Source organism: Somniosus microcephalus, chromosome 26, assembly GCF_052327205.1.
Source record: "Somniosus microcephalus isolate GS21.2 chromosome 26, FLI_Smic_1.0, whole genome shotgun sequence".
Classification (NCBI taxonomy): Eukaryota; Metazoa; Chordata; class Chondrichthyes; order Squaliformes; family Somniosidae; genus Somniosus; species Somniosus microcephalus.
In genome coordinates, this window is record NC_141012.1 from 2,138,524 (window position 1) to 2,163,005 (window position 24,482).

At 51.5% G+C, this 24,482-nt stretch overlaps 1 protein-coding gene across 2 annotated transcripts in view; it reads left to right on the forward strand.

Annotated features, from left to right (window-relative positions):
- Positions 1 to 306: 306 nt before the first annotated feature.
- usp2a (ubiquitin specific peptidase 2a) overlaps positions 307 to 24,482 on the forward strand; it is a 100,654-nt gene continuing 76,478 nt past the window's right edge. For both annotated transcript variants that reach the window (XM_085967655.1, XM_085967654.1), the window contains exon 1: positions 307 to 632. The gene's annotated coding sequence lies outside the window, so the exon portion shown is untranslated. The remainder of the gene's footprint in view (positions 633 to 24,482) is intronic.

Consider the following 24,482-nt stretch of genomic DNA (forward strand, 5'->3'; position numbering starts at 1 on the left):
CCATGCGAGTCCCAAAGTCGGAGGGAGGTGCCTGGGATTTTGTTACCAAACTGTGGCCACTTTCAGCCACCCTGTCGTGTGCCTCCTCTATCTGACCAAGTGCAAACCGTGGCCGGAGCCTGAGTGGCCAGCTGTTGCCCCCGTAATGTGCCGGTGTTGATTGCCACACCGACTGGCCTTGTCTGTCATTGCATTCCTTATCAGGAAGTGAAGAAAGAGGATAATTTTAGATTCACATTCCGTTCTGTGTTGAGATAGCTGAGCCGTGTTAACCCTTTAGTCCCAGCTGGCATTGCGGGCATGTAACCCAGAATCCTCGAGCAACACCAGGGGCTTGTAGGGGCTGAAACATGAGGCAGTGGAGGTAGGGAGGGGGCGGCGCTGGTCTTTGGGGATAACAACTGCAGTCCTATCAACACCTCCTTGTGTGCCTTGAGTTTGTCGTCTGAACTCTGAAGATTGGATTCCTGTTTACAGTACTGTGAGGGGGAATCTGTACTGGTTCGGGGCAGGGAATGTTTCACCCGGGAGTAGATTGTTTCTGCTGAAATCGCTGTTCATGGACTTCAAGGGTCGAAGATGGCGCAAGATCCCTGTCTCAATGGCCGTGAATGTTCAATAGTTTGGAGTTGGTGAGTTTATGACTGATACGCTGTGCAGTTTGTATGACGGAATTGTAAGCCCATTTATATAGAAGATCCTTCCAGTGTGATATATAGTATTCTGCAGAGGAACGTTCCCCATGCTGACTCAGGGAAACGTTCACTATCACTCCCCAGCTCTCTCCAGTTAAAAGTGCTCCTTTTTCTGGTCATTTAGATGAAACCAGAAACAACCTTTAGTTTTGATTTTTTTAACCCCCTCCCTCCAGTTCAGATGACGGGACAGGGATTCATTCAGCAACAGATGCCCGTTTTCACTCACGTGCGGCACTCTATCGTGTGGCTGCTCACTTTACCGGAGGACGAATTATGTGCTTGAATTATAAGTGTTATAAATTGAAATTGAGTTTGATACAAACTTAAATTGCAGCTTGTGATCTTTAAAAAATCTTACCAACTCGGTTTGTTTCTTTTTATGTTGCGAGAGTTGCAGTCTGGGAGAGTTTTACTTCCCTCACTGGGGATACTCTGAACTCGGTTAGTGTTTGATGATACTTTGCCCCTGAGAGCTGACGCTCTTTACGGTTTCAGGTTGAATCCCAAGGTCGATCGGTAGATAATGCTGCCGGGAAATAGAGCACTTCCCCTTTCGGGCACCCAGTGTCCGCATCAAACTCCAGGGCAGGTACAGCACGGGTTAGATACAGAGTAAAGCTCCCTCTACACTGTCCCATCAAACACTCCCAGGGCAGGTACAGCACGGGTTAGATACAGAGTAAAGCTCCCTCTACACTGTCCCATCAAACACTCCCAGGGCAGGTACAGCACGGGGTTAAATACAGAGTAAAGCTCCTCTACACTGTCCCATCAAACACTCCCAGGGCAGGTACAGCACGGGGTTAAATACAGAGTAAAGCTCCCTCTACACTGTCCCATCAAACACTCCCAGGGCAGGTACAGCACGGGTTAGATACAGAGTAAAGCTCCCTCTACACTGTCCCATCAAACACTCCCAGGGCAGGTACAGCACGGGTTAGATACAGAGTAAAGCTCCCTCTACACTGTCCCATCAAACACTCCCAGGGCAGGTACAGCACGGGGTTAAATACAGAGTAAAGCTCCCTCTACACTGTCCCATCAAACACTCCCAGGGCAGGTACAGCAAGGGTTAGATACAGAGTAAAGCTCCCTCTACACTGTCCCATCAAACACTCCCAGGGCAGGTACAGCATGGGTTAGATACAGAGTAAAGCTCGCTCTACACTGTCCCATCAAACACTCCCAGGGCAGGTACAGCACGGGTTAGATACAGTGTAAAGCTCCCTCTACACTGTCCCATCAAACACTCCCAGGGCAGGTACAGCACGGGGTTAGATACAGAGTAATGCTCCCTCTACACTGCCCCATCAAACGCTCCCAGGGCAGGTACAGCACGGGTTAGATACAGAGTAAAGCTCCCTCTACACTGTCCCAACATGTGCCTCACCCTCAATCTCCCAGGTTCCCACACCAGCAGTGCTGTGGCCTCTTGGAGTGCGATTACCAATCTAGTGTGAAATTCTGGGTGGTTTTGTGGTGTTGCTGTTGACCACTGAATGAGGTTTATTCTGCTCATTCCACCTGGAACTCTGACAGACCGAAGACACGTTGAGCCCCTCAGTCTTCCTGGATTTGACTCCAGGTTGCAGGGTTGAAAGGTTAAACCACCGCACCACCCAGTCCCTTGGGCTGCTGTTTGCTCCATCGCTCGCACTGCTGCCCTTGGGTGTGCTCGGTAAGAGTATAATGTTACATTTCTTTCCTTTAGGAACATGCCCTGGATTTGTGGGTACTGTAGAAGCGCAAGCTCTGTATAGTGGAACTTGCTGAACCTGTTCCCAGAGTTTGCTAGACACAGAATCAATCAGCTTCAGTGGTGGCACTCTCAACTCTTCAGTCAGATGGTCGTGGGTTCAACCCTCGCCCCAGGACCTGAGCACATAATCCAGGCTAACGCCGCACTGTCGGAGGGGCAGTACTGAGGGAGCGCCGCACTGTCGGAGGGGCAGTACTGAGGGAGCGCCGCACTGTCAGCGGGGCAGTACTGAGGGAGCGCCGCACTGTCGGAGGGGCAGTACTGAGGGAGCGCCGCACTGTCGGAGGGGCAGTACTGAGGGAGCGCCGCACTGTCGGAGGGGCAGTACTGAGGGAGCGCTGCACTGTCGGAGGGGCAGTACTGAGGGAGCGCTGCACTGTCAGAGGGGCAGTACAGAGGGAGCGCCGCACTGTCGGAGGGTCAGTACTGAGGGAGCACTGCACTGTCAGTGGGGCAGTACTGAGGGAGCGCTGCACTGTTGGAGGGGCAGTACTGAGGGCGCGCCGCACTGTCGATGGGGCAGTACTGAGGGAGCGCTGCACTGTCGGAGGGGCAGTACTGAGGGAGCGCCGCACTGTCGGAGGGGCAGTACTGAGGGAGCGCTGCACTGTCGGAGGGGCAGTACTGAGGGAGCGCTGCACTGTCGGAGGGGCAGTACTGAGGGAGTGCGGCACTGTCGGAGGGGCAGTACTGAGGGAGCGCGGCACTGTCGGAGGGGCAGTACTGAGGGAGCGCCGCACTGTCGGAGGGGCAGTACTGAGGGAGCGCCGCACTGTCGGAGGGGCGGTACTGAGGGAGCGCCGCACTGTCGGCGGTCAGTACTGAGGGAGCGCCGCACTGTCGGAGAGGCGGTGCTGAGGGAGTGCTGCACTGTCGGAGCGGCAGTACTGAGGGAGTGCCGCACTGTCGGAGGGCAGTACTGAGGGAGCGCCGCACTGTCAGAGAGGCGGTACTGAGGGAGTGCTGCACTGTCGGAGGGGCAGTTCTGAGGGAGCGCCGCACTGTCAGAGGGGCAGTACAGAGGGAGCGCCGCACTGTCGGAGGGGCAGTACTGAGGGAGCGCCGCACTGTCGGAGGGGCAGTACTGAGGGACAGCTGCACTGTCGGAGGGTCAGTACTGAGGGAGAGCTGCAGTGTCGGAGGTGCCGTCTTTCGGATGATAACTTAAACCGAGGCCCCGTCTGCCCCCTCAGGTGGACGTAAAATGTCCCATGGTATGTTTTCCAAAGTGTCCTGGCCAACATTCCACCTTTAACTAATGCCACCAATACAGATTAACTGGCCATTCCTATCACGTACGGTGCTTATGTTGCTTTTTAAAAAAAAATTTTTTTTATTCGTTTATGGAATGTGGGCATCGCTGGCAAGGCCAGCATTTATTGCCCTTGAGAAGGTGGTGGTGGAGGTGGTGGTGAGCCGCCTTCTTGAACTGCTGCAGTCCGTGTGGTGAAGGTACTCACGCAGTGCTGTTAGGGAGGGAGTTCCAGGATTTTGACCCAGCGACGATGAAGAAACGGCGATATACTTGCAACTCGGGATGGTGTGTGACTTGGAGGGGATCTTGGAGGTGGTGGTGTTCCCATGCACCTGCTGCCCTTGTCCTTCTAGGTGGGAGAGGTCGCGGGTTTGGGAGGTGCTGCTGAAGAAGCTTTGGCGAGTTGCTGCAGTGCATCTTGTAGATGGTACACACTGCAACCACGCTGCGCCAGTGGTGGATGGATTGAATGTTTAAGGTAGTGGATGGGGTGCCAATCAAGCGGGCTGCTTTGTCCTGGATGGTGTCGAGCTTCTTGAGTGTTGTTGGAGCTGCACTCATCCAGGCAAGTGGAGAGTATTCCATCACACTCCTGACTTGTGCCTTGTAGATGGTGGAAAGGCTTTGGGGAGTCAGGAGGTGAGATACTCGCCGCAGAATACCTAGTTTCTGACCTGCTCTTGTTGCCACAGTATTTATGTGGTTGGTCTAGTTAAGTTTCTGGTTAATGGTGACCCCCAGGATGTTGATCGTGGGGGATTCGGCGATGGTAATGCCATTGAATGTCAAGGGAAGGTGGTTAGACTCTCGCTTGTTGGAGATAATCATAGCTGTAGTGTATGTACCTTTAAGAGAGAACTACTTTTACAGCTCCTGTATACTGTAGTACCGGCAGTGACCACACCTGTATATAAGCCTTGAGCATGCCTCTGTACTGTTAGTCTTTAGACTACCCTCCTCCAGTAAACACCTGTTGATTGTTAAGTTACAGCCTCCGTCTAGTTATTGGAAAACATCATACTTTAAGAATCATGGATTCAACAGTGGCGACGAGGTCGATTCGAATCTACCTGCAACTCTGCATTTCCCTTCAGGGATTCGCTCCGGGAGGACGGTGGAAGAAAGTCGAGGCCAGAAGCACGGGCGTCGACCACGAGCAACCGCCCAGTCATCCGGCAGAGAGTGAACATCACAGGGGAGGCTGTTGAGAGCCGGGCTTGGTTCCCCAGCCACGATGATCCAGCAACAGACTGGCAACAGGTACAGCACAGACCCTTCCCGGACAGCGGCGGCTGGAGCTGACCGACGGCACAGAAAAAGCCAAGCAGCGTCGACCGGGTAAGAGAGAGGGTGAAGCGCACAGGGTGCAGCCGGGGGTTGAAAACCGAGTGGCGTCGAGGAAAAACAAAAAAAAAAGAGAGAGGGTAAAGCAGCAGCCGGGCTCAGGACCGAGCGGTGGCAACGGGAGAGGCGCACAGGAGAACGCGCAGAGCACGGCCAGGGCTCAAGGGCTGAACAGCGTCCGCGGGGGAAAGAAAGGAAGCGCGGGAGATGCCATTGAGCCGCGGAGAAGAAGGGAGAGCGCGGGAGACTCCATTTTAGAAGCCGCAGCGGAGAAGAAGGGCGAGCGTGGGAAGAAAGGAAGGCGCGGGAGACGCCATTTTGTGCCAGCGGAGAAGAAGGGAGAGCGCGGGAGACGCCATTTTAGACAGTTAAATCACACCCAGGGATGCCAAAGAGTGGCAGTATCACTGCGTTCGACAATGAAGTCGAAGATTGGGCGACATATGTGGAACGCATTGAGGTGTACTGCAGGGCGAATGAAGTGCCAGATGCTAGGAAAGCACTGGTTTTGTTAAATTCCATGGGTGCAAAAACGTATGGCTTACTGCGAAACCTAATAACCCCAGAGAAGCCAGTGGATAAGAATTTCGAAAGCATAGTGGAAATCATACAGGACCACTTAAACCCCACACCGCTGCTGATAGCAGAAAGATTTAAGTTCCACAAAAGGAACCAGCATAAAGCCGAAAGTAATGCTGAGTACTTAACGGAACTGCGCAAGCTATCGAAACACTGCCAGTTTGGAGTGGGACTAGCAGATACGTTAAGGGATAAGTTTGTGTGTGGGCTTCAAAGTGAAGGAACCCAGAAACGGCTTCTATCAGAAAAGGATCTTATGCTGGACAAGGCTTTCAGCATGGCAGTATCACACGAAGCAGCTGCAAGGGGCGCTGCAGAGATACAACGGAGGCCGCAAGAATATGGCACCAATGAAATGTCATATGGAGCAGGGAAGTGTTATCGCTGCGGCAGAACAACACACGACCAGAAGGATTGTTGGTTCAAGGGCCAAGTGTGCAGACAGTGTGGAAAAGCAGGACACATAGCAAGAGTCTGCAGGTCAGGGAAGAAAACCAGCAGCAAGAAATCTCCACAGGAGAAGTACAAAAAGGTACATAAGGTGATGGACAGTAGTTCAGACAAACAGAAAAGTGATACAGACTCCGGAAGCAAGGAGCTGGGTTGTCTGAAACTACATAAGGCAATCAAAATGGAGGATCACCAGACTATCTGGGTTACACTCAAGATAGACGGAGTCCAAGTGAAAATGGAATTGGACACAGGATCAGCCCTAACAGTCATAAACCAAAGGGACTACAAGCGGCTATTTTCACATATACCCTTGAAAGCTACAGAGATTGTCTTGAAGACGTACATGGGGCAAAAAGTCTACCCCAAAGGAAAAATAAGGGTGAAAGTGATATACAAAGGCCAGGAAATACCTAAAATGGACCTATATGTATTGCCAGATGGAGGACCACCACTACGTGGACGTGAATGGATCTGGAAGATACAATTAGATTGGCATTCCATACAGGAACTGAAGGTTGAGACCAAAAAGGATGACGACGTCACACCTGGACGACTGTCAAAAATGCTAACTGACGCACAAGAAGTGTTCCAGGAGGGACTCGGAACACTAAAAGGCATAACAGCAACGATTAAAATAGAGGAAAATGCAAGCCCAAAGTTTTTTATGCGATACGACCAGCCGTTGAAGCAGAGCTGGAAGGGTTGGAACGTTCAGGAGTACTGTCCAAAGTAGACTGGAGCGAGTGGGCTACACCCATCGTTCTGTAATGAAGAGGTCGTTGAGTAATACGCCTGGGGAACCAAAGAAGGTCCGCATCTGTGGGGATTTTAAGGTGACAGTGAACCCAGTCCTTCACACGGTACAATATCCGCTTCCATGGATTGAGGATATTTTTGCCTCGCTATCTGGAGGTAAACGCTTCACCAAAATTGATCTGGCCCAGGCGTACTTGCAAATGGAGGTAGAAGAAGCCTCGAAACAATACCTCACGATCAACACTCATAAAGGTCTCTACCAATACAACCGGTTGGTGTTCGGGGTAGCATCGGCTCCAGCTATTTGGCAAAGGGCAATGGATCAAGTCCTGCAAGGGATTCCAGGGACCCAGTGTTATTTGGACGACATCCTGGTCACGGGCGAAAATGACAGTGATCACCTCGCCAACCTGGAGAAGGTGCTCACTAGATTAAAGGAATATGGGCTACGAGCTAATCGCCACAAGTGCGAGTTTTTCCAGAAGCAGATCTTGTATTGTGGCCACGTTATTGATGAAGAGGGGTTACATAAGTCCCCTGAAAAGATTGAGGCAGTAGTCAAGGCTCCAGCACCGGAAAATGTGTCACAACTGAGGTCGTTCCTCGGGCTGGTAAACTACTACCATAAGTTCTTACCAAATTTGTCTACAGTATTACACCCACTGAACACCCTACTGCAAACGGGGGTACCATGGAAGTGGAAGGACGAATGTAAACGAGCTTTCCAGAAGTGCAAAGAATTGATCACATCAAAAGAGGTGTTGGCCCATTTCAACCCAGCACTACCAATTCGGTTGGCATGTGATGCATCACCCTATGGTATTGGAGCGGTGCTGTTGCACAAATTCCCAGACGGGTTGGAGAGGCCAGTAGCCTTTGCGTCTCAGTCACTAACCTCAGCCGAGCGCAACTACGCCCAGATCGACAGGGAGGCCCTCAGCCTAGTACGGGGAGTAAAAAAATTCAACCACTATCTGCATGGGCAGAAGTTCACCTTGCTGACTGACCACCAACCACTTGTCTCCATCTTTAATCCAAAAAAGGGCGTTCCGGTGATGACTGCACAATGGCTACAAAGATGGTCCCTTTTTCTAGGGGCGAACCAATATGAAATAGAGTATAAAGGCACGAAACAGCATGGAAACGCTGATGGGCTATCACGCCTGCCACTGCCTACTGTGGAGGAAGCACCAGCAGTGGACCCTATCAAAATATTTTATTCGTCGATAATTGAACGATTGCCAGTAACTAACGCGGATATAGAGAAGGAGATCCGCAATGATCCGACACTGTCTCGGGTATATGATTTGACGGTGAGGAGATGGCCAACACATGGCGACTCACTGTTGCCAGCATTCTCATCCAGAAGAGAACAGCTGTCATTATGCCAGGGGACAGTGATGTGTGGATCCCGAGTGGTAATTCCACCCAAGTTAAGGGAGAGAGTGCTCAATGAGCTTCACGAAGGTCATCTGGGCGGGGTGAAAATGAAAAGCCTTGCTAGGGCTTATGTGTGGTGGCCGGGGATCGATCAGCAAATCGAGGACCTAACCAAGAGCTGCTCAGGATGCCAGAAGGTCCAAAATGCACCACCACATGCCCCTCTACACCCATGGGAGTGGCCCTCCTCTCCATGGCAACGGGTGCATATTGGTTTTGCTGGTCCATTCATGGACTCAATGTTCTTAATAGCAGTGGATGCGCACTCGAAATGGCCTGAGGTGATAAAAATGTCCTCAACCACTACAGAGAAAACGATTGCAGTCCTACGGACCATATTTGCCAGGAATGGCTTGCCAGAGCAGATTTGCTCTGATAATGGACCATAGTTTGTGTCCGAAGAGTTTCGGAAATTTATGAGAAGGAATGGGGTAAGGCATTACACATCCGCCCCGTATCATCCAGCCACAAATGGATTGGCTGAGAGGTTCGTACAAACCTTTAAAAAGGCGATAAAGGCCATGTGCGATGATGAAATTCCACTACAGCATAAGGTGGACAATTTCCTGTTAGCCTACAGAAATGCGACACATGCAGTTACCAACCAGACCCCAGCCATGATTTTCTTTAACCGAAGGTTGAGATCTCGTCTGGATTTGCTCAGACCAAATGTGCGAAGGAATGTTGAGGATAAGCAATTCCAGCACATCAATGAGAAGCCGACAAAGAGCTTCAATGTAGACAACCAGTCTTGGCCCGTGACTACCGAACAGAGAAATGGCAACCCGGAACGATATACACACGGCAGGGGCCATTAATGTACACAGTGGATGTCGGGGAGAACATTGTGAGACGCCACGTCGACCAGATCCTAGCGTCACAGGAACGAGTCAACCCCATGTCTCGCGTACCTGGGGATGAACCCAACATACCGGTAGCATTTACCTCAGAAACAGTAGCAGCGGAAACTGATGAACTAACCGACGAAAGGGGGCCAGCATCGCCTCCGCACCAAGAACAAGAACCTCAGGAAAGGCGCTATCCAGAGAGGATCAGGAAGCCGCCCCAAAGACTGAATCTATAAATGGACTATTTCAGTGTAATGTGCATGTTAAAGTGTTAACTGTTATTTGAATGTTATGGGTACTGCTAATCTAAAAGGGGAGGAATTGTAGTGTATGTACCTTTTTAAGAGAGAACTACTTTTACAGCTCCTGTATGCTGTAGTACCGGCAGTGACCATACCTGTATATAAGCCTTGAGCATGCCTCTGTACTGTTAGTCTTTAGACTACCCTCCTCCAGTAAACACCTGTTGATTGTTAAGTTACAGCCTCCGTCTAGTTATTGGAAAACATCATACTTTAAGAATCACGGATTCAACAATAGCCTGGCACTTCTGTGGCGCGAATGTTACCTGCCACTTATCAGCCCAAGCCTGAACGTCATCCAGGTATTGTTGCATGCGGGCATGGACTGCTTCATTATCTGAGGAGTTGTGAATGGCGCTGAACACTGTGCAGTCATCAGCGAACATCCCCATTTCTGACCTTATGTTGGAGGGAAGGTCATTGATGAAGCAGCTGAAGATGGTTGGGCCTAGGACACTGCCCTGAGGAACTCCTGCAGCGATGTCCTGGGGCTGTGATGATTTGACCTTCAACCACCACAACCATCTTCCTTTGTGCTAGGTATGACTCCAGCCAGTGGATCGTTTTACCCCTGATTCCCATTGACTTCAGTTTTACTAGGGCTCCTTGATGCCAGACTCGGTCAAATGCTGCCTTGATGTCAAGGGCAGTCACTCTCACCTCACCCCTGGAATTCAGCTCCTTTGTCCATGTTTGGACCAAGGCTGTAATGAGTTCGGGAGCCAAGTGGTTTTGGCGGAACCCAAACTGGGCATCAGTGAGCAGGTTATTGGTGAGTAAGTGCCGCTTGATAGCACTGTCGATGACACCTTCCATCACTTTGCTGATGATTGAGAGTAGACTGATGGGACGGTAATTGGCCGGGTTGGATTTGTCCTGCTTTTTGTGGACAGGACATACCTGGGCAGTTTTCCACATTGTCGGATAGATGCCAGTGTTGTAGCTGTACTGGAACAGCTTGGTAGAGGCACGGCTAGTTCTGGAGCACAAGTCTTCAGCACGATAGCCGGGATGTTGTCGGGGCCCATAGCCTTTGACGTGTCCAGTGTGCTCAGCCGTTCCTTGATATTATGTGGAGTGAATCGAATTGGCTGAAGACTGGCTTCTGTGATGGTGGGGACCTTGGGAGTCGGCCAATATGGTTCATCCACTTGGCACTTCTGGCTGAAGATGGTTGCAAACGCTTCAGCCTTGTCTTTTGCACTCACGTGCTGGGCTCCATCATCATTGAGGATGGGGATATTCATGATGGATCCTCCTCCTGTTAGTTGTTTAATGGTCCACCACCATTCACGACTGGATGTGGCAGGGCTGCAGAGCTTTGATCTGATCCATTGATTGTGGGATTGCTTAGCCCTGTCTATAGCATGCTGCTTCTGCTTTTTAGCATGCATGTAGTCCTGTGTTGCAGCTTCCCCAGGTTGGCACCTCATTTTTAGGTACGCCTGGTGCTGCTCCTGGCACGCTCTTCTACACTCCATATTGAACCAGGGTTGGTCCCCTGGCTTGGTGGTAAAGGTAGAATGAGGGATATGCCAGGCCATGAGGTTACAGATTGTGGTGGAATACAATTCTGCTGCTGCTGATGGCCCACAGCGCCTCATGGATGCCCAGTTTTGAGCTGCTAGATCTGTTCTGAATCTATCCCATTTAGCACAGTGGTAGTGTCACACAGCACAATGGAGGGTGTCCTCAGTGTGAAGACGGGACTTCGTCTCCACAATGACTGTGCGGTGGTCACTGCTACCAAAACTGTCATGGACAGATGCATCTGCGACAGGTAGATTGGTGAGGACGAGATCAAGTAGGTTTTTCCCTCGTGTTGGTTCTCTCACCACCTGTCGCAGGCCCAGACTGGTAGTTATGTCCTTCAGGACTCGGCCAGCTCGGTCAGTAGTGGTGCTACCGAGCCACTCTTGGTGATGGACATTGAAGTCCCCCACCCAGAGTACATTCTGTGCTCTTGCTACTCTCATTGCTTCTTCCAAGTGGTGTTCAACATGGAGGAGTACTGATACATCAGCTGAGGAAGGGTGGTAGGTGGTAATCAGCAGGAGGTTTCCTTGCCCATGTTTGACCTGAAGCCATGAGACTTCATGGGGTCTGGAGTCAATGTTGAGGACTCCCAGGGCCACTCCTTCCCGACTGTATACCACTGTGCCACCACCCCTGGTGGGTCTGTCCTGCCGGTGGGACAGGACATACCCAGGGATGGTGATGGAGGAGTTTGGTACATTGGCTGAAAGGTATGATTCTGTGAGTATGACGATGTCAGGCTGTTGATTGACTAGTCTGTGGGACAGCTCTCCCAATTTTGGCACAAATCCCCAGATGTTGGTGAGGAGGACTTTGCAGGGTTGACTGGGCTGGGTGTGCCATTGCCGTGTCCGTAGCCGGTGCAGAGGTTGATGCCGGGTGGTCCGTCCGGTTTCATTCTTATTATTTTGTTTCGTAGCGGTTTGTGACAACTGAGTGACTTGCTGGGCCATTTCAGAGGGCAGTTAAGAGTCAACCACATTACTAGACTAGTAATCCAGAGACTCATAAGACTGATGGGCTCAGCCTGTCTTCAGTCTGTTAGAGTTCCAGAGAATCGGAACCGCGGTAGATTCAGAATTTGAATTCAGCTTAAAAAAAAAATCTGAAAATAAAAAGCTGGGATCAGTAAAAGTGACTGCGGCTGCCGGATTGTCGTAAAAACCCAACAGGTTCACTGATGTCCTGTAGGGAAGGAAACCATACCCAGTCTGGCCTATGTGTGACTCCAGTCCCACACCAAGGTGGTTGACTCTTAACTGGATCACCACCTTCTCCCAGATTTACCAGTGACGCACATGTCTCGAGAATTAAAAAGAAAGCTGTTGTGGGATCGTGCTGTGCACAAATTGGCTGCTATGTTTTGCCTACAAAACAACAGTGTCTTCGAAAATGATTTGATTGGCTGTCAAACGCTCTGGGATGTCCTGAGGACATGAAAGGCACTATATAAATGTGGCTTTGTGCTGTCTGATCCACTGGCTCGGGTCCCCCCCACACTGCCTTTGCCAGCGTTTCCTCGCTCTCACCCCCTTCTCCTGGCCTCTTGAGTGATTTTCCCTTCACTGGCAGTGGGTGAGATCACAAGCTTGCAGGTTGAGGGGTGCCGGAGAAAGGTGCTCCAGCCTCGCCGCGTGAGGCTGTTACTAATTTTAAAAACTTCAAAATCTTCAAGCTGCCCCACACCATCCAGCCTTGGAGCTGTGCGTCAGGATGTCAGTTTGCTATTACGATCCTTCTGGGCAGCATTTCAAGGGTTAACCTTGCGAGCCTGGTTGTAAGGAAGCAGTGAGAGAGTATCCTCCGGACTCAAAGGAAAACAGTAAACAATGCACGCAGGGCGGAACTAGGCCAATATCCATTAATAATCACTATCCAAAAAAGAGCCACCAAATTTTGGAATCACCTACAAATGAGCAACCCCCAATGCTATCACTACGACGCCCTGAAATGCCAAGAGCTGACCATAAAGAAGAATACCCTCAGTCAACTAGTCCTGGGACTCAGTGAAGTAACTACTAACAATACTAACAATAACCAGCCCCAGGACAGTGACAGGGTAACACAAAGAATTCGACCCAACACAATCGTCGCTAAGCAAAAGGAAAAATATCTGACATATTGGGCAGAAACAACAAAAACCCAAAGCAAACTCAATTGCTACTTGGCCCTAAACAGACAATACAACATAGCTGATTACCTGACCATGGTAAAGGATAACAAACTGAGAAGAACCTTGACAAGATACAGACTTAGCGAACATAGCCTAGCGATCGAAAAAGGCAGACACAGGCAGACCAGGCTGCCAAGAGAAGACAGGATATGCTCTCACTGCAGTCAGGGAGTAGTGGAGACAGAGATGCACTTCCTCACAGCCTGTGGAAAATATCAGGGCATCAGGGAGAATTTCTACCAAAAATTCTCACAAATATGCCCTGAATTCAGAAATCTGACTGACAACCAAAAACTCCCATTCCTACTGGGGGAGGAGAGAAGCTGTGTAACACTGGCGGCACACTATGTTACAGCTTGCCACGAACAGAGGGACAACCAGTAAACTAAGAAAAGAGTATATATAAACAATGCGAATGTATATTTATACACTCAGGGATATACCTGTTTATACACTGTATGAATAGAACTGCGTTTATGTGTTCAACCATAAATGTATTTTGATGCTTTGGCAACATAAGATGTATCTTATCATGCCAATAAAGCGATTTGAATTTGAATTTGAATTTGAGAGATTTCGGTGCTGTAACTGGAGCTGCTGGCCGCGGTCTATTTAAAGCCCGGGTGCTGCACTTGGATCACGAGAGATGCAAATGGCATCTTTTCATCAGTGCTGGAAAATAACATTTCACAATAAACTTCCCACAAGGTTCAGTTTTGTATTTACAAACTGTGACATTCACTGGCTTTGACTTGTGAGGGGTCTGTTTTTTGATTGGACATCCTTTTCACTCTTGACAGAATGGAAAGCAGCGCAGCCTCACGCACGTCGTCAAGTCAGTTTCTGCAACATCCGATACCTGCAGTTACATCAGTCCCGTCACAGGCAGCGGCCCCTGGGGGGGAGCTGGATAGAATGATGGTGCTACCAGGGGTGGGGAATAGAGGGGAGGGGAGGGGGGTTAGCGCTGAGTCTGGGGTAACACCACCGTAAGAGCGGAGGTGACGACACCGAGGGGTCTCCAGATGCATCGCAATCCCTCTAGCCTGTGGGGAACCTGGAGTCTGGCTGTCGCCAGTCCAGTTTTGGACCATGCCTGTGCACCCTGCCCCTCGCTCCCTCAACTCCTGCACCCTGCCCCCTCGCTCCCTCAACCCCTCCACCCTGCCCCCTCGCTCCCTCAACCCCTGCCCCCTCGCTCCCTCAACCCCTCCACCCTGCCACCTCGCTCCCTCAACCCCTGCACCCTGCCCCCTCGCTCCCTCAACTCCTGCACCCTGGCTCCCTCAACCCCTGCCCCCTCGCTCCCTCAACCCCTGCACCCTGCCCCCTCGCTCCCTCAACCCCTGCACCCTGCCCCCTCGCTCCCTCAACTCCTGCACCCTGGCTCCCTCAACCCCTCCACCCTGCCCCCTCGCTCCCTCAACCCCTCCACCCTGCCCCCTCGCTCCCTCAACCCCTGCACCCTGCCCCCTCGCTCCCTCAACCCCTCCACCCTGCCACCTCGCTCCCTAAACCCCTCCACCCTGCAACCTCTCTTTTCCCCCCCCCCGCCCTCCCAAACCCCTCCACCCTGCCCCCTCAACCCCTCCACCCTTCCACCTCGCTCCCTAAACACCTGCACCCTGCCCCCTCGCTCCCTCAGCCCTGCCACCTTGCTCCCTAAACCCCTCCACCCTGCCACCTATATTTCCCCTCCCCCCCCCCCCAAACCCCTCCACCCTGCCCTCTTGCTCCCCACACCACTCTGTAACCTCCCCTATCTCTGCTCGGCACCATTTTATCTCCGTTGCCTTAAAGTTGCCTCCTCACTGCGAGCTGTTTTAGCTGCAGTTCTGGAGAGGGTAAGGACTGAGGGACGTGGTGAGCTTCCTGAGACACTCTTCCTAAATTCTGACACGGAATAATCTTCAGGAGTATAAACATTTGAGGGGTGTGTTGTGCTGTGTGAGTTGTGGGCCCAATGCATCTTCAGAATATCAGTGTTTGTGCCGATCATAGAATCTTGCAGCACAGAAGGAGGCCATTCGGCCTGTCGTGTCTGGGCTGGTTCTTTGAAGGAGCAGTCCTGCTTAGACCCACTCCCCTGCTTTTTGCCCCTAACCCTGTAAGATCCTCATCCTCCAGTGCCTGTCCAACTCCCTTTTTATAATGATTTCTGGCTGATTTTTCCCTCCATAACCGAGGAACCCTGAGCCAGTATAGCTCCTTCCCAACTGCTCCTCAGCGAGCTCAGCACAGACTGAAGACCGAAAGCAGAGATCTACTGGTCTGTGGAGCTCAGTCCCACACCAAGCAGCCCATTAAGCCAGAGGGGATGCAGAGGCTGATTTCTTACACAGCAAGTAAAAATGTTCACGTACTTGGGGCTCATCAAGCTCTTTCACCACGGTTAAACACAGGACTGTTCATGAGCGTCAGGAGATTTAGAACAGGTCGTTTAGCCTTGACCCTGCTCTGCTATTTTGTTAACCATGGCAAGTTCTGTCTTTTTAATCCCAAATTCCTACAACTGATAAAAATAAGTTAGGAAAGAATATTCAGTGCAATCTTTGTGGAGATGCACAAAATCTGACCAAACAAGGTTCTGTTAATATTCAGCAGGCCTTGAGCTTTTCATTCCACTTTGCATATTACACAAAGAAAAAAGACTTTCTTTTCTACAGCGCCTTTCATGACCTCAGTGACATGAATCAACTGAGTGGCCTGCGGGTGGCGCTGTCCAGGGAGAGTATAAATACTCGGGCACGGGCCCAGCTTGCACAGGACATCCTTAACAGGAACTAGTGAAGGACACAACTAGACCTCCATGTTGTAAAACAGTTGATTAAAGCCTTGTTTAACGCTCAGACCAAGTGCCTAGTAGTTTTCTTATGTCACTCAGGACGTCCCAAAGCGGTTTACAGCCAATGAAGTAGTTTTGAAGCGTAGTCACTGTTGTAATGTAGGAAACGCAGCAGCCAATTTGTGCACAGCAAGCTCCCACAAACAGCAGTCTGCATCATGAGGCTGTGTTCTAATTTTCCCTTGATTTAAATTTTCAAGACTGCACCCATCCTACCCCTGAACCCGAAGCCCCGGGGGAGTGGGCAGTGTTGGTGAGACCGCGGGAGTGGGCAGTGTTGGTGAGACCGCGGGAGTGGGCAGTGTTGGTGAGACCGCGGGAGTGGGCAGTGTTGGTGAGACCGGGGGAGTGGGCGGTGTTGGTGAGACCGCGAGAGTGGGCGGTGTTGGTGAGACCGCGGGAGTGGGCGGTGTTGGTGAGACCGGGGGAGTGGGCGGTGTTGGTGAGACCGCGAGAGTGGGCGGTGTTGGTGAGACCGCGGGAGTGGGCGGTGTTGGTGAGATCGGGGGAGTGGGCAGTGTTGGTGAGACCGCGGGTGTGGGCGGTGTTGGTGAGACTGCGGGTGTGGGCGGTGTTGGTGAGACCGCGGGAGTGGGCGGTGTTGGTGAGACCGGGGGAGTGGGCGGTGTTGGTGAGACCGGGGGAGTGGGCAGTGTTGGTGAGACCGCGGGAGTGGGCAGTGTTGGTGAGACCGGGGGAGTGGGCAGTGTTGGTGAGACCGCGGGAGTGGGCAGTGTTGGTGAGACCGGGGGAGTGGGCAGTGTTGGTGAGACCGCGGGAGTGGGCAGTGTTGGTGAGACCGCGGGAGTGGGCAGTGTTGGTGAGACCGCGGGAGTGGGCAGTGTTGGTGAGACCGGGGGAGTGGGCAGTGTTGGTGAGACCGCGGGAGTGGGCAGTGTTGGTGAGATCGGGGGAGTGGGCAGTGTTGGTGAGACCGGGGGAGTGGGCAGTGTTGGTGAGACCGCGGGAGTGGGCAGTGTTGGTGAGATCGGGGGAGTGGACGGTGTTGGTGAGACCGGGGGAGTGGGCAGTGTTGGTGAGACCGGGGGAGTGGGCAGTGTTGGTGAGACCGGGGGAGTGGGCAGTGTTGGTGAGACCGGGGGAGTGGGCAGTGTTGGTGAGACCGGGGGAGTGGGCAGTGTTGGTGAGACCGGGGGAGTGGGCAGTGTTGGTGAGACTGCGGGAGTGGGCAGTGTTGGTGAGACCGGGGGAGTGGGCAGTGTTGGTGAGACCGCGAGAGTGGGCAGTGTTGGTGAGACTGCGGGAGTGGGCAGTGTTGGTGAGACCGCGGGAGTGGGCAGTGTTGGTGAGACCGGGGGAGTGGGCAGTGTTGGTGAGACCGGGGGAGTGGGCAGTGTTGGTGAGACCGCGGGAGTGGGCAGTGTTGGTGAGACCGGGGGAGTGGGCGGTGTTGGTGAGACCGGGGGAGTGGGCGGTGTTGGTGAGACCGGGGGAGTGGGCAGTGTTGGTGAGACCGCGGGAGTGGGCAGTGTTGGTGAGACCGGGGGAGTGGGTGGTGTTGGTGAGACCGGGGGAGTGGGCGGTGTTGGTGAGATCGGGGGAGTGGGCGGTGTTGGTGAGATCGGGGGAGTGGGCAGTGTTGGTGAGACCGGGGGAGTGGGCAGTGTTGGTGAGACCGGGGGAGTGGGCAGTGTTGGTGAGACCGGGGGAGTGGGCAGTGTTGGTGAGACCGGGGGAGTGGGCAGTGTTGGTGAGACCGGGGGAGTGGGCAGTGTTGGTGAGACCGGGGGAGTGGGCAGTGTTGGTGAGACCGGGGGAGTGGGCAGTGTTGGTGAGACCGGGGGAGTGGGCAGTGTCCTGCTGTCGGCGCTGGTATTGAGGTGCTTGGCGGTGAATCGAAGCCCATTCAGTAATCTGAGTTCATCAATATTTTATTGGAAGCTTTTTGAAGGCTATTGTGTCGCTGCTGAGAATCGCGGTGAATGTGCCTTTCACCAGGACTCTGCGGGTAAACAGCAACCACCGGCAGCAATGCCAGAAAGCCCAAAACAGCCTGTGAAAGAAAAAAAAGACTCCCATTTCTATAGCGCCTTTCACGACCTCAAGACGCCCCAAAGCGCTTTACAGCCAATGAAGTACTTTTTGAAGTGTAGTCACTGTTGTAATGTGGGAAACACAGCAGCCAATTTGCGCACAGCAAGCTCCCACAAACAGCAATGTGATAATGACCAGATCAACCAGCCCCCTTCTGTGCTGCATGGCTCTGTTGCCGTGAGAAGGTAACGAAATGCCATCTGTCTTTGTAGTGTTTTGACACTGGCTTGCTCATCCACTTCAGCTAGATAACCACTAGTTACTGGACTCCAGCAAGAAACAGCTGGCTGCTGTGAGATCTTGGGGCTGGCCTCCTTCTGACCTGGCCCTGTGATGGATGGGTGTGATGAGGGAGTGCTGAAGCGGAGGTATTTCGAAGTGCGTGTGTGGGCTTTTGGAATGGGTCTGAAATCAGATTAATTATTCCATAACAGCTGATTGTGCTCCTGATGCGACACTTCCAAGATCTCTCTCCTTTTTACTTACTTAATTCATTCTTGGAATGTGGGCATTGCTGGCAAGGCTGGCATTTATTGCCCTTTCCTAATTGCCCTTGGGAAGGTGGTGGTGAGCCGCTGCCTTGAACCGCTGCAGTCCGTGTGGTGAAGGGAGGGAGTTCCAGGAGTTTGACCCGGCGACGATGAAGGAATGGCAATATATTTCCAAGTTCTCTCTTGGCTTGGCTCAGTTCTCCCTGGAGTTTGAGTGCCGTGCACACAGTGCTGGGCTTCTCGAGTTCCGTCTCTGTTCAGTCTGTGGGCATAAGATGAATTGTTCTGTATTTTTCCAGTTTCCTTCCCTTTTTGCGGGGAACGGTCTGGTGGGATCCGGGGGCCCACTCGTACTTCGCCCCAAGTGGCAATTCGTCGTGTGCGAGCCTGGACACTGAATATTGGCTGTGGAGGGCAGCACAGTCGAGACCAACACCTGCATTTTCCAGCAGAGATGGCAGGTTAGCGATTGAGAATAGGAAGCCTGGCTGATGTTCCGTCTGCCTAGCCTGCGGAGGGGTGGGGGGGGGCACGTGGAGTTGGTGCTGAGCCCAACTGTAGTGACTTGGCCCAGATAAGCTCAGTCAGAATAGGCCGGGGCTTGAACTGGGAACCTGCTGATGTGTTAGACCCAGCATCACACCAGGGACGTCCGTTCAGTTTGTTGTTGCACCCTGTGATTTAGCAACTGTTGAAGGAGGGATGAACGAGCCAGGGTTGTATTTTCAATGGTTGTGATGCTGTTAATGTCCCATGTGATCGGAGCATTCTAGTGTCACAGTGATCATCGGTCGATTGGACCCATCCTTGTCACAATACGGACACCACAGCACAACTGGTGACGCACTGTCTATTTCTCCACAGACAGTTTTCTCGCTCATCCATTCACTCACCCTGAGCTGTTCTGGCTCGAAGTGTAGGTGTAGCGGAAGAATAAAAATAACCGGCTGTCTGCAGAAAATAAACTGACTCACATTTCTTGGTCAACAACAGATTATTGAAGACGCAGTGTGATCTCATGAGTGTTAATCATGCACCACAAGATTACTGCACAAAGATCTCAATCCATCCCGGGCATCTGTTATTCTATATATAAACCCCCCCGAACCCCTCAATTAGATTCCAGCCTGTAACTCACTCCCGGGTATCTGTTATTCTATATATAAACCCCCCGAACCCCTCGATTAGATCCCAGCCTGTAACTCACTCCCGGGTATCTGTTATTTCATTGTATGTAACAGTCTCCAAAGCGAGGTACTGAGCCACTCTCACAGGTAGTCTCAGGTGCAGAGTTTTTGCTCTGTACCTGTAAAAGGGACACACCATTAATCTGGAACACACAGTCTGTGACACTTTGCAGAATCCAAACTCTGATCTGTCGGAGTCTGTGCTGCTCACTGAGCTTTGCCTGGTTTCTAGCTGAGAGTCTGTTAGAATTTTAACTGGGACCGTTGTTTTCCTGCTACCCGTCCCTGGGTCGGCGTGCTTTTGACTGAATTATTTTTATGTCCCCGTGTTGTGTTTGCTGGGGATGTGAGGAGAGCCATCAGCCTGCTCCTGAGCACTGACCCCTGCTCCTGAGCACTGACCCCTGCTCCTGGAGCGGATCAATCCATGTTCAGTGCTTTTATAACCTCGTATCGGATATAAACAGGAGAGCAGTCTGGGTGGTGAATACACACGTTCCCTTGTCTGCTGGTTCCAGATTCCGCTGTATAATGTATCTGAGACGCGTGTTCTGAACTGGAATTAATCCTGAAACCATGTCTGTTCAAATCTCTCCGCACAATCTGTTCCAGTCGAGGTTTGATTGGGGAGATCGCTGGCCTCTGGTGTCAGGAATAACAGGAAAGAGGACACGCGAGCTGCGCCGCCCCCTCCCTCCCTCCCCCCGCCCCCCCCCGCCAGATTGATACTGAGTCACATAGACCAGGAGGGACTTGGACTCAGTCCCAGGCTGGACTGACACAGCAGCAGGAACTGAGAGGTTAGAACAACCAGGAAAGACTGAAGAGGCTGGGGCCAATGTTCCCTTTAAGCTGCGGGTGTACGCGGCCGCACAGTAATCTCACAGGTCCCGCGCAGGCCGCGCACGAGCCTTTACATTGGAAATACCACGCATGCGCATAAATTTAAACAGGCCGCGCGGAACGAAGTGCCGCTTCGAGGGAACATTGGCCGGGGCTTCTTTCTCTAGAAAAGAGAAGGCTGAGGGGAGACCTGATAGAGATATTTAAAATTATGAAACACTTCGATAGGGTCGACGTAGAGAAGATGTTTCCACTTGCGGGTGAGGCCAGAACTAGGGGCCATAAATATAAGACAGTCACTAATAAATCCAATCGGGAATTCAGGAGAAACTTCTTTACCCAGAGAGTAGTGAGAATGTGGAACTCGCTACCACAGGGAGTGGTTGAGGTGAATAGCAGAGATACATTTTAAGGGCAAGCTAGATAAACACACGAGGGAGAAAGGAATATACTGATAGGGTGAGATGAAGAGGGGTGGGAGGAGGCTGGTGTGGAGCAGAGACACCAGCACAGACCAGATGGGCCGAATGGCCTCTTTCTGTGCTGTACACTCGATGTAAAGTAAAATTGCTCTAAGTGCCCCTGAACGAGGGAGAGGAAAAATCAGCCGGGGTTCCTGCTCCTGATCGCTCTCCAGTGACTGTTGGGTGAAAACAGGATTGCCTTTGATGTCCCACGGTTGAATAGCTCTGAGAGTGGTTGTTAGATCCGCGTATCTTAATGTTGTGTCCTTCAATAATCAGACAAAAAGACTGCAGGGAACGATTCAACAGGTGTTTACTGAATGAGGGTTACTCTAGAACTAACTGTACAGATCACTACTCAGGGTTTATATACAGGTGTGGTCACTGCTGGTACTACAGTATACAGGAGCTGTAAAAAGTAGTTCTCCCCTTAAAGGTATATACATTACAATTCCTCCCCTTTTAGATTAACAGTACCATAACACTCATTTAACAATTAAATATCAACTAATTACAATTAACACTTTTAACATGCAACATTAGCTGAAAATAGTCTATTTATAAATTCAGTCTTTGGGGAGGCTTCCTGATCCTTTCTGGATAGCGCCTTTCCCGGGTGTCTTGCTCTTGGTGCGGAGGTGATTCTGGCCCCCTGTCGTCGGTTGGTTCATCGGCTTCCGATGCTACTGTTTCTGGGGTAGATGCTACCTGTACGTCGGGTTCATCACCAGGTACGTATGGGCGAGGCATGGGGTTCACTTGTTCCTGTGACTCTAGGATCTGGTCAGCATGGCGTCTCACGATGCTCTCCCCAACGTCCACTGTGTACATTAGTGGGCCCTGCCGTGTGCATATCGTTCCTGGCTGCCATTTTTCTGTTCAGTAGTCGCGGGCCAAGACTGGTTGCCCTACATTGAAGCTCCTTGTTGGCTTCTCATGGATGTGCTGGAATTGCTTACTCTCAACATCTCTTCTTACGTTTGGTCTGAGCAAATCCAGGCGAGACCTTAACCTTCGGTTAAAGAACATCATGGCTGGGGCCTGGTTGGTGACTGCATGTGTCGCATTCCGGTAGGCGAACAGGAAATTGTCCACCTTGTGCTGCAGTGGAATGTTGTCATTATACATAGCCTTTATTGCCTTCTTAAAGGTTTGTACGAACCTCTCAGCCAATCCATTTGTGGCTGGCTGATACGGGGCGGATGTGTAATGCCTTACCCCATTCTTTTTCATAAATCTTCGAAACTCTTCGGACACAAACTGTGGTCCGTTATCAGAGCAAATCTGCTCTGGCAAGCCGTTCCTGGCAAAAATGGTCTGTAGGACTGCAATAGTTTTCTCCGTGGTGGTGGAGGACATTTTGATCACCTCAGGCCATTTCGAGTGCGCATCCACGGCTATTAAAAACATTGAGTCCATGAATGGACCAGCAAAATCAATATGCACCCGTTGCCATGGAGATGAGGGCCACTCCCATGGGTGTGGAGTGGCATGTGGTGTTGCATTTTGGACCACCTGGCATCCTGAGCAGCTCTTTGTCAGGTCCTTGATTTGCTGATCGATCCCCGGCCCCACACATAAGCCCTAGCAAGGCTTTTCATTTTCACCCCTCCCAGATGACCTTCGTGAAGCTCATTGAGCACTCTCTCCCTTAACTTGGGTGGAATTACCACTCGGGATCCACACATCAAGGTCCCCTGGCATACTGACAACTGTTCTCTTCTGGATGAGAATGCTGGCAACAGTGAGTCGCCATGTGCTGGCCATCCCTTCACCGTCAAATCATATACCCGAGACAGTGTCGGGTCATTTCGGGTCTCCTTCTCTATACCAGCGTTAGTTACTGGCAAGCATTCAATTATAGTCGAATGAAATATTTCGACAGGATCCACTGCTGGTGCTTCCTCTGCAGTAGGCAGTGGCAGGCGTGATAGCCCATCAGCATTTCCATGCTGTTTCGTGACCTTATACTCGATTTCATATTGGTGCGCCCTTAGAAAAAGGGACCATCTTTGTAGCCATTGTGCAGTCATCACCGGAACGCCCTTCTTTGGATTAAAGATGGAGACAAGTGGTTGGTGGTCAGTCAGCAAGGTGAACTTCTGTCCGTGCAGATAGTGATTGAACTTTTTCACTCCCCACACTAGGCTGAGGGCCTCCCTGTCAATCTGGGCGTAGTTACGCTCGGCTGAGGTTAGTGATCGTGACGCAAAGGCTATTGGCCTCTCTGAGCCGTCCGAGAATTTGTGCGACAGCACCGCTCCAATGCCGTAGGGTGACGCATCACATGCCAACCGAATTGGTAATACCGGGTTGTAATGGGCCAATACCTCTTTTGATGTGATTAGTGTTTTGCTCTTCTGAAAAGCTCGTCTACATTCGTCACTCCACTTCCATGGCACCCCAGTTTGCAGTAGGGTGTTCAGTGGGTGTAGTATTATAGACAAATTTGGCAAGAACTTATGGTAGTCGTTTACCAGCCCGAGGAACGACCTCGGTTGTGACACATCTTCCGGTGCTGGAGCCTTGACTACTGCCTCAATCTTCTCTGGGGACTTATGTAACCCCTCTTTATCGATAACGTGGCCACAATACAAGATCTGTTTTCTAAAAAACTCGCATTTGGGGCGGTTAGCTCGGAGCCCATATTCCTGCAATCTAGTGAGCACCTGCTCCAGGTTGGCAAGGTGATCACTGACATTTTTACCCGTGACCAGGATGTCGTCCAAATAACACTGGGTCCCTGGGATCCCTTGCAGGACTTGTTCCATTGCCCTCTGCCAAATAGCCGGAGCTGATGCTACCCCGAATACCAGCCGGTTGTATTGGTAGAGACCTTTATGGGTGTTGATTGTGAGGTATTTTTTTGATGCTTCTTCTACCTCCATTTGCAGATACGCCTGGGCCAGATCAATCTTAGTGAAGCGTTTCCCTCCAGATAGCGAGGCGAAAATATCTTCAATCCGCGGAAGTGGATATTGTACGGTGTGAAGGACCAGGTTCACTGTTACCTTAAAGTCCCCACAGATGCGAACCTTCCTTGGTTCCCCAGGCGTGCTGCTCAACGACTTTTTCATCACGGGGACAATGGGTGTAGCCCACTCGCTCCAGTCTACCTTGGACAGTACACCTGAACGTTCCAGACTCTCCAGCTCTGCTTCGACGGCTGGGTGGATCGCATAAGGTCTTAAAAAATTTTGGGCTTGCGTTTTTTTCAATTTTAATCATCGCTGTCATGCCTTTTAGTGTTCCAAGTCCTTGCTGGAACACTTCTTTCGTGTCAGTTAGGATCTTTGACAGTCGCCCAGGTGTGACGTCGTCATCCTTTTTGTCAGCCACAGTCAGTGCCTGTATGGAATGCCAATCTAGCTGTATCTTCCGGATCCATTCACGTCCTAGTAGTGGTGGTCCTCCATCTGGCAATACATATAGGTCCATTTTTGGTGTTTCCTTG